The 8,786-nt window shown below is 44.3% G+C and overlaps 1 long non-coding RNA gene across 3 annotated transcripts in view; it reads left to right on the top strand.

Moving 5' to 3' along the window:
* The first annotated feature begins 1,267 nt into the window (after positions 1–1,267).
* The window catches only part of LOC102158243 (uncharacterized), a 1,270,494-nt gene continuing 1,262,975 nt past the window's right edge, over positions 1,268–8,786 (top strand). For all 3 annotated transcript variants that reach the window (XR_014838694.1, XR_014838683.1, XR_014838684.1), the window contains exon 1: positions 1,268–1,527. This is a non-coding gene — a long non-coding RNA (uncharacterized LOC102158243). The remainder of the gene's footprint in view (positions 1,528–8,786) is intronic.

Raw genomic sequence — 8,786 nt, 5'->3', positions numbered from 1 at the left:
GTAGTTGCCTTCTGCGGGCTTGTTTGTTAGTCGAGTTGACCTTTGAACAATGTGGGCTTGAACCGCGAGGGTCCACCAACTCGTGGGTTTTTTCCAGGAGTCAATACTTTAGTCCTACACACGCTGTGGAAGGCTGAGTTCAGGAAGGATCGGGTGGCAGAGGACAGGTGGATGGGGAGGGTTGTGGATTTTCAGGTGTGTGGCATGTCAGCTCCCCTGACCCTGGCATCATTCAAGGGTCAGCTGTATATTAGAATTCTCCAGAAAAACAGAACCAATGGGATATAAACATATCAAAGGAGATTTATGATAGGAATTGGCTTACCCAGTTTTGGAGGCCAGGACTCTCACAGTTTGTGGTGTGCACACTGGAAAACCAGGGAAGCCTGTGGTATAACTCATGTTGAGTCTGAAGGCTGAGAATATGACGCTGAGAAGACCAAGGGCAGAAGAAGAGGGATGTCCCAATTCAAAAAGAGAAAGAATTTGTCCTTCCTTTGCCTTTTTGTTCCAACAGCTTGGCTGATGCCCACCCACCTTGGTGAGCTCAGGTGTCTTCACTCAATCTACTGAACCAAATGCTAATCTCTTCACAGACACACCCAGAAATACCGTTTTACCAGCTCTCTAGGCATCTCTTAGGCAGTAGAGTTGACACCTGTATTAATTAGTCACCGAACCAGGGTGGTTTTGCCCCATGCACAACACCCTAAATTGCTGAGGCAGTGAGATTTGCAGCAAAGAGTGGGTTTATTCAAAAGGCAGACAAATAAGGAGACCCAAATCTTATTTTCTTTTTTTTAGGGTCACAGGTGTGCCTATGTAGGTTCACAGGCTAGGGGTGGAATTGGAGCTGCAGCCGCCGGCCTACACTACATCCACATCAGATCCAAGCTTCATCCGCAACCTACACAACCTACCCCACAGCTTGCAGCAACGCTACGGGGCTGGGGGGGTGGGGTCAGGGATTCAACACAGCATTCTCATGGATACTGGTCCGATTCATTACCGCTGAGCCGCAGTGAGAACTCCCCAAACCAAACGAATCTTAAAGACATCTCCCCAAGGTTAAAGGCCTGGGGTATGTTTGGGATCAAGATGCGGGGTAATTACAGGCTGGGTCTGAGGCGTGGGGGGGCATGGGAAAAGAGTTGAAATTAGAAAAGGTGCGGTACTTGTCATTCTGCGCAGGCGTAACTCAGCCACACGCCTCTACGCATTCAAACCGGCACAGCGCGGACCCTTGCGCATGCTCAATGGGAGGGTCAGCGGTCCTATCCACTCTTAACCAGCTCAGCCTGAACTAGAAACAGCTGACTCCAAGTTTCTGGAAAACAACTTGGGCAAACGTTTTCCCGTGTAGCTTCTGTGCGGCTTGGAGGACGCGCAAGTCTTAAAACGACAGCGATGAGTGAAAGCAGGAGAGATGGACTTGCCTCCTCACCCTCGGCTTTCGCGTGGCAGTCTGGAAATTCAGCTGAGCTGAGCTGGCTTGTCTTTGCTCCACACGACGTCCTCTTTGAGCAGGTGAGCTCAAGCTTTCTTCCGGGGAGACAGCAGGCCCAGGAGGCCAAGAGCCAAGTTGCAAGGCCTCTGGGAGCCTGAGCTCAGAATTGCAAAGTGTCGCTTCTGCCTCCTTCTACAGGTCAGAGCGAACTCAATCGCTCATTGTGAGGAAATAGACTCCATCTCTTGATGGAGAGATAAAATACCTTATGATGACTTTTAATTTACTCTAGCATGTTTTAGTAGCCACTGAAAGGAGTTTTGAGGGTTCTCCTATATCTGGATTTGGTTTTAAAACTCGAATTCGGGAGTTCCCGTCATGGCTCAGTGGTTAACGAATCCGACTAGGAACCATGAGGTTCAGGCTTCCATCCCTGGCCTCCCTCAGTGGGTTAAGGATCTGGCATTGCCATGAGCTGTGGTGTAGGTCGCAGACGAGGCTCGGATCCTGCATTGCTGTGACTCTGGCATAGGCTGATAGCTACAGCTCCAATTGGACCCCTAGCTTGGGAACCACCATATGCCGCAGGTGTGGCCCTAGAAAAAAAACCAAAAAGCAAAAACCACCTGGAATTCGAATTTGGATTTCTGATGTGCTGACACATCACTCTTCTCTTTCGCGTATACCCTGGCAAATATCCAACACCTCTATTCTTGTTCCTGATAAGTACTTTAAGACAGGACCTTAAAATCTGTAATGGGTTTAGTTAAACTTGTGTAAATAGAAGGATGTAGAGGAAAACTTGGATTCTCAGGAGTATCTTCCAGATTCAGTGGAATCAATGTCTTTTAGAAACTATAGCACATATACTTCAAATGAGTTGTTTTTTTGGAGTTCCCGTTGTGGCTCAGTGGAAATGAATCTGACTAGCATCCATGAGGATCCAGGTTCAATCCCTAGCCTCGTTCAGTGGGTTAAGGATCCTGCGTTGTTGTGAGCTGTGCTGTGCGTCTCCGATGAGGCTTGGGTCTGGCATTGCTGTGGCTGTGGTGTAGGCTGGTGGCTGCAGTTCCGATTCAACCCCTACCCTGGAAACCCCTATATGCTGCGGGTGCGGCTCTAAAAAGAAAAAAAATAAATATGACCCCTAACAGAGGTGCTGCCTTCAAAACAACTGAACTTTGGAGGCAGAACTCTACAGATAGAAAAGAAAGATTTTGCTAAAGAGATGAGGCTGAGACAGCTACATCAAAACCCTTTTCGAAAGCCAGATTTTCTTTTCTTTTAAACCAGATTCTTGGCTTAGTTCTGGGCATTTCTTTCCAAGCCTGCTCTTCTGGCTTCTCCCAAAGGGGCCTTTTTACGATTTCACTTTGCTCCTCAGACAGCTGCTTTTGACAATTGATGTCAGGCGATTTCAAAAGGTCATCTCACTGTTTGCTCTTTTGTCTCTAGCTTTTATATTCTAAACGGAGATCCGAGTGTTTTCCTCAGAGAGTTGTTTGTTTAGAGGCTCCAGAAGCAATAACAACAAAGGGGGGCATTCTATACAGCAGTGACACTGAAAACACTGTTGCCACATGTGTAAACAAAGACGAATCTCACCAATGTAATTTGGAGCGAAAGAAACCAGACATAGGAGAGTAGGTACCGTCTATTTATGTAGAATTTGAAAACAGGCAAAATTCACAGATAGTTCGACCGGGGTAGAGGTTACATAGTGGGGCTTTGGGGTGCTGGTTCTGATCTGGTACTAGTTATTGGTGGGCTTGCTTTGTGAAAATTTATTGAGCTGAGCACTTAGGATTTTTGTGCTTTGCTCTCTCTCTGTTGTAGATCTTGAAAAAGTAAGACAGTAAAGACAGTAAATGGTTCTCATTTACTTTCAAGGGAAATCTGAGATTGGGTCTCTGTAGTTCTTTGTCAAGGAAAGCATTTTTAAGTTGGCAACATTTATGTATTTTTTTCAAACCCACTGTATCGCGATGTTGGTTTTGATGATATATATTTGGGAGGTCAAACATCCGATAAATCGGTGGCAATCAGAAACAATGAGACAATACAAAGCAACGCAAAATATAACATGATTGGTATTGCGGGGCTGTAGGACTGTGTTTTATTGAAAAATAAATCGCTGTGCTCCATCAAGCGAGGAAACCCTAAGAGGAAAACTAAACACTGATGTTACTGAAGCCAATGTTACCTAGACAGCTTCTCTCCCGCCTCCTGAAAACACGATCTAAGACTATGCCATTTGGTATTTCTTGGTTGATTCTGGTCAGCAGAGAGGTGTGTATTCGTTCTTGGAAGGGAAAGGGTAAAGGAAGTCACATAGACTTAAATCCTTCACATGTGCCAAAATTCACATTGAAGTGTTATTTATATATTGTCCGACTGGTCCTGTTTTCTAGAACAGTACTGCCTGCTCCCCTAGTTGGAACCTCTTCCAGGAGGTGTGTGGATTGTAACGGAATGTTGGACATGAGTTCATTGTTTCCTCCTACTAGTAGAAAGAGTTGAACCAACATCAATGACACTATCCTTTAGACTCTGTCCCATCTATCTGGGATGTTCCCTTCAAGGGGGAAACTGGAGGCTGAGCACTAGATGAGCAATTTCAATTGCTGCTGTTGTAGCAGGGGTACAACTGTGATGGATAGGAGTATAGCTCATCCTTGGGATCCAGAATATAAGCTGACTTACTGTTTTTTTTTTTTTTTTCCTGCTCTTTTTTGCTTGTTTTTTTTTTTTTTTTTTTTTTTTTAAGGGTCGTGCCTGTGGCACATGGAGAATCCCAGGCTAGGGGTCAAATTGGAGCTGCAGCTGCTGACCTAAACCACAGCCCCAGCAATGTGGGATCCAAGCCGCATCTGTGACCTGCACCACAGTTCACGGCAATGCCAGGTCCTTAATCCACTGAGTGAGGCCAGGGATTGACCCTGCAACCTCATGGTTCCTAGTTGGATTCATTTTCGCAGAACCACGATGGGAACACTTGACTGTTTTTTTTTTTTTGGCTCTGCATATAAACTCATTTACTTTATTTTATTTTCTCACTGTACAGCAAGGGGATCAAGGTATCCTTACATGTATACATTTTTTTTTTTTCCCCCACTTGACTGACTGTTTTATCCTATCTTGTTGCAAGCCTGGTCCATAGGTTGAAGGACTGAATTTGCTTCAATAAACTTTTATTGATTGGCAGTTACCTTATAAAACATTAAGGGTAAAGCCAGACTTGTGGGAGAGAGAAACGTATACATAAAAATTATGACACCATATGGTACGTACCATTGTATAGAAATTTAGAAAGGGCTTCATATGCACAGAAAAGAAAGCAGCTGACCCTCCTGGTGGCACAGGGGCTGAGGAGGAGCATCTTAAGAGAAGTGGGAATTTACCAGGTAGACAAGTTGGGGAAGGATATTATAGGTAGTTGGGAAAAGGTGCTGAGGTTTGCATTTCCATGTAGTGAGTAGGAAATGGTGAGAAGTCTGGTATTTTAGGGGTTGGGGGGCTGAGAATGGAGCAGGAGACCTAGGCTAGAGCCAGGTTTGGAGAGGATCTTGGACACCCTGGAAAGGACTTTGGATTTTCCCCAAAGAGCAGTAGGATTGTAAAAAGGAGGGTAGCATGATCCTCCCTGTGTTTTAGGAGGGTAAAGTCAGCAATGATACAGATGGTGGGTTAAGGAGGCAAAAGTAGGCAAGCAGGCCTGTTAGAAACTGTTGGAATAATCAAAGCTCTGAACTAGACTAAGGAAGCAACTTCTTAGAAGGCAGAATTTATCCTCAATTTATTTATTTTTTATTTTTTTTATTTTTTATTTTTTTTGTCTTTTGTCTTTGTTGTTGTTGTTGTTGTTGTTGTTATTGTTGCTATTTCTTGGGCCGCCCCCGAGGCATATGGAGGTTCCCAGGCTAGGGGTTGAATCGGAGCTGTAGCCACCGGCCTACGCCAGAGCCACAGCAACGCAGGATCCGAGCCGCGTCTGCAACCTACACCACAGCTCACGGCAACGCCGGATCGTTAACCCACTGAGCAAGGGCAGGGACTGAACCCGCAACCTCATGGTTCCTAGTCGGATTCGTTAACCACTGCGCCACGACGGGAACTCCTATCCTCAATTTAAATGAGTTACCGGCGGACACAGATGATGGAATGTTATAAGTACATGAAAACAACGTCGATCAATCTTAATGGTGTAAAAAGATATCCAAAAGATAGTGTTGTAAAAATGTTTAAAAAAATGTGAGCAGTAAAATCTGGGCAGTTACCTTATAAAACATTAATAAAGCCAGATTTGTGGGAGAGAGAAACGTATACATAAAAATTATGACACCATATGGTATGTGCCATTGTATAGAAGAGAAAGCAGCTGACCCTCCTGGTGGCACAGGGGCTGTGGAGGAGCATCTTAAGAGAAGTGGGAATTTACCAGGTAGACAAGGTGGGGAAGAAAGAAGGTTGAAAGAGGATACAGTAGTATACTAAAATGTTAACAGTACTGTTTATTTGTTAGTAGGCTTTTGAGTAATTTGGGAAAAAGCAAATCAGTTGCCCAGTTTAGAATATAGTCTTCTAAATGAAGAGGTCTAGAAGAAAAATGTTCTCTCTCTTTTTTTTTTTAAATCGAAACCTAGTGGATGGTCTAGCATTTCAAGAGGAGAGGGGGACAGGCAGAAATAAGAGGAGTATGATGAAGAGTCAAGGAGTTCCCTAGTGGCCTGTTGGTTAAGGATCTAGCATTATCACTGCTGTGGTTCAGGTTCCATCCCTGGTCTGGGAACTTCTGCATGCCACAGGTGCAGCCAAAAGAAAAAAAAAGGGTCGAAATGATAACAAATTGAAGTAAAAAATAAAGATATGAGGACAGAATGTAGAAATGGGAGCTGAGAAGAGAAGCCAGGGAAACAATTTTATTTAAAATGTGTGTTAAAATTTATCTCTGGGTACTTTTCAGATTATTTCTTTTCATCGTGAGTCTAGGATGTTGCACTGTGAAGTTGGTGCTGTGGTGTGAATGGTCTCTTAAGGATCCTTCCCTCTGGCTGGTTCCTTGTATCATCTGGTTCCGCCAATGTATCAAGGGAACTAAAAATCTTATATTACCTCTCGTATTGTTTTACATATTCTTTCCTGAGTATTTCACAAAACAAAAATTGGTCACAGATGCAAGACTGACTTCATGCTTTTGGATCATACAATTGACATGCAATTGCATGGGACTGATTTTGCTAACTCAAAAGAAAACCTCATAGATGTGTTGGGGTTTGAAGAGGTAGCCACGGAAAGGAGGAGTTTAGAATTGAAAGAGAAGAAAAGGAGAAATTAACTCAGGCTAATTTGCAGGAGGATAAAATATACTTGTAAGAAAGAGGTCAACAGTTATGGATGCTATTTGTTATTTATTACAAGAGAATGAGGTTCAGAGGAAGAAGGACCAAGATTAAGCCAAGCAGCAAAGTCCCTTTTGGGTTTTTATTCTGTCCTTATAGGGAATCACCTCTTCAAAGTGCTTATCCTCCTGGATCCCAAGACATTCCAAGCTCACTTCCTTTTCTTTTTAGATCCCGGGCATCGGTGGTGTTCTTTACATAGTGATTTCCACGACTCTTTTTTTTTTTTCCTTTTCTTTTTAGGACAGCACCCTAGGCGTATGGACATTCCCAGGCTAGGGGTTGAATTGGAGCTGCAGCTGCCGGCCTCCTCTGCAGCGACAACAACGCCAGATCCAAGCCTCGTGTGTGACCCATACCACAGCTCACAGCAATGCTGGATCCTTAACCCACTGAGCAAGGCCGGGGATCAAACCCGCATCCTCATGGATACTAGTTGGATTTGTTTCTGTTGCACCACAGTGGGAACTCCTTCAGCAGTCCTTTTTAAACCACTGCTTCTCTGGTTAACTTCTCTTTGCTTCTGTCTCTTAATTTTTTAAGGAATATAGTTATCCTAGATTGTTAAAAAAATATTTAAAAATCATGGCCCCTTTTAAGCAGATAAACTTAGAGCTTTTCTGGTTGAGGTTGCAGTGGAAAGGCAGAGTTCCACCTGGCTCTTCTTCTACCCCCATTGCTCTCTGATGGGGCTGTTAGAGCCAGGTTTGAAAACGACGGGACCTGAATCTGTGTTTTCTAGAGTCAGGAGAGATTACTGTGGTCTAGAGCCTCTTAAGCGTAATAGAGACCTTTGTTGAGATGATAGTTTGCTTTTCCACATAACTTTTTTCCGCTGGGTTTCTGAAAAAGAAGGATTTATTGTCACTGTGGTCATCTCACAGTGGGGCCTCCAGGATCAGTTCTTGAGTTAGAGAAAAGGAAATACAGTTATCAGAACCAGGAAAACTCTTTCCTTACCTGCTACTGTCTGGCCGAGTGGCCTTTTGAAAATTGCTGACAGCGTTCTCTTGTGGTTAAAGGATCTGGCCTTGTCACTGCAGAGGCCTTGGTCGCTGCTGTGGCGCAGGTTTGATTCCTGCCTGGGAATTGCCACATGCCATGGGTGTGGCCAAAAGGAAAATAAAAAGAGAAGTAGGAAAACTAAAAAGGCAAGTTGTAGAGAACACCGAGGAGGGAAACATTCTCAACTTGTCCAAGGAACCCATGACCCCACGATGACCTTTTTCAAAATCCACAATGTTCTGTAATTGGTCTGCCTCCAGGGCATTAGAATGGCAGCAATGCTGTGAGTGCATATAGCCACACATACACACACAGACACAAAAAAAAAAAAAAAAAAAAAGAAAGAAAGAAAATTGCTCAGGATTGTCATACTTCCTTTCACCCTCACTTTTCCATGAAGGTGCTATGGAGACCTCTGACACTTTGAGGATCTGGGAGAAAAGAGGGGGCTGGTGTCTATCTTTTAAAGTGGTGTCTTTGTACCTGATTGAGTGCCGGAGATCTGAACCCCTCTGGACCTTGCTGCCTCTGAGTATCTCCTCGTCCGGTAGCAAACGCTTAGCTACTTCCCTTCTAAGGGCTTGAGGAAAGACCACTGTGGTTGCATCTTTTGTGGAAAGCATCTGCTGCTGCCATTTTGGGCTTCCCCTCTGAACACGCTGAGTGAAAGCAGTGTAGAAGTACCCTCCTTTAAGTGAAAAAATCACCTCATTGTTCTGTTGCTGTATCAGAGACGCAAGTCCCTTCCCATGGCTGGCCCTTCCTTGACCCTCCAAGGCTGCTGGTTAGCACAGACGGCAGAGAGCTTGGAAGAACACTTGAAGGGATTGAGTCAAGGGAGCAGAAAGCTCTTATGTCTGCAACCCACCTGACCTTTCTCGGGGATTTGCTCAGAAGCTCTATCTGGTACTTCGATTTTATAGCTTTTGAAGTAA

This window comes from Sus scrofa, chromosome 2 (assembly GCF_054392235.1).
Source record: "Sus scrofa isolate SSC_HxYL_T2T_F1_AM1 chromosome 2, Sscrofa_HxYL_maternal_Yorkshire_Landrace_v2.0, whole genome shotgun sequence".
Taxonomy (NCBI): Eukaryota; Metazoa; Chordata; class Mammalia; order Artiodactyla; family Suidae; genus Sus; species Sus scrofa.
The sequence above is the reverse complement of the archived record's forward strand: the minus strand, read 5'-3'. Positions and strand labels throughout refer to the sequence as shown.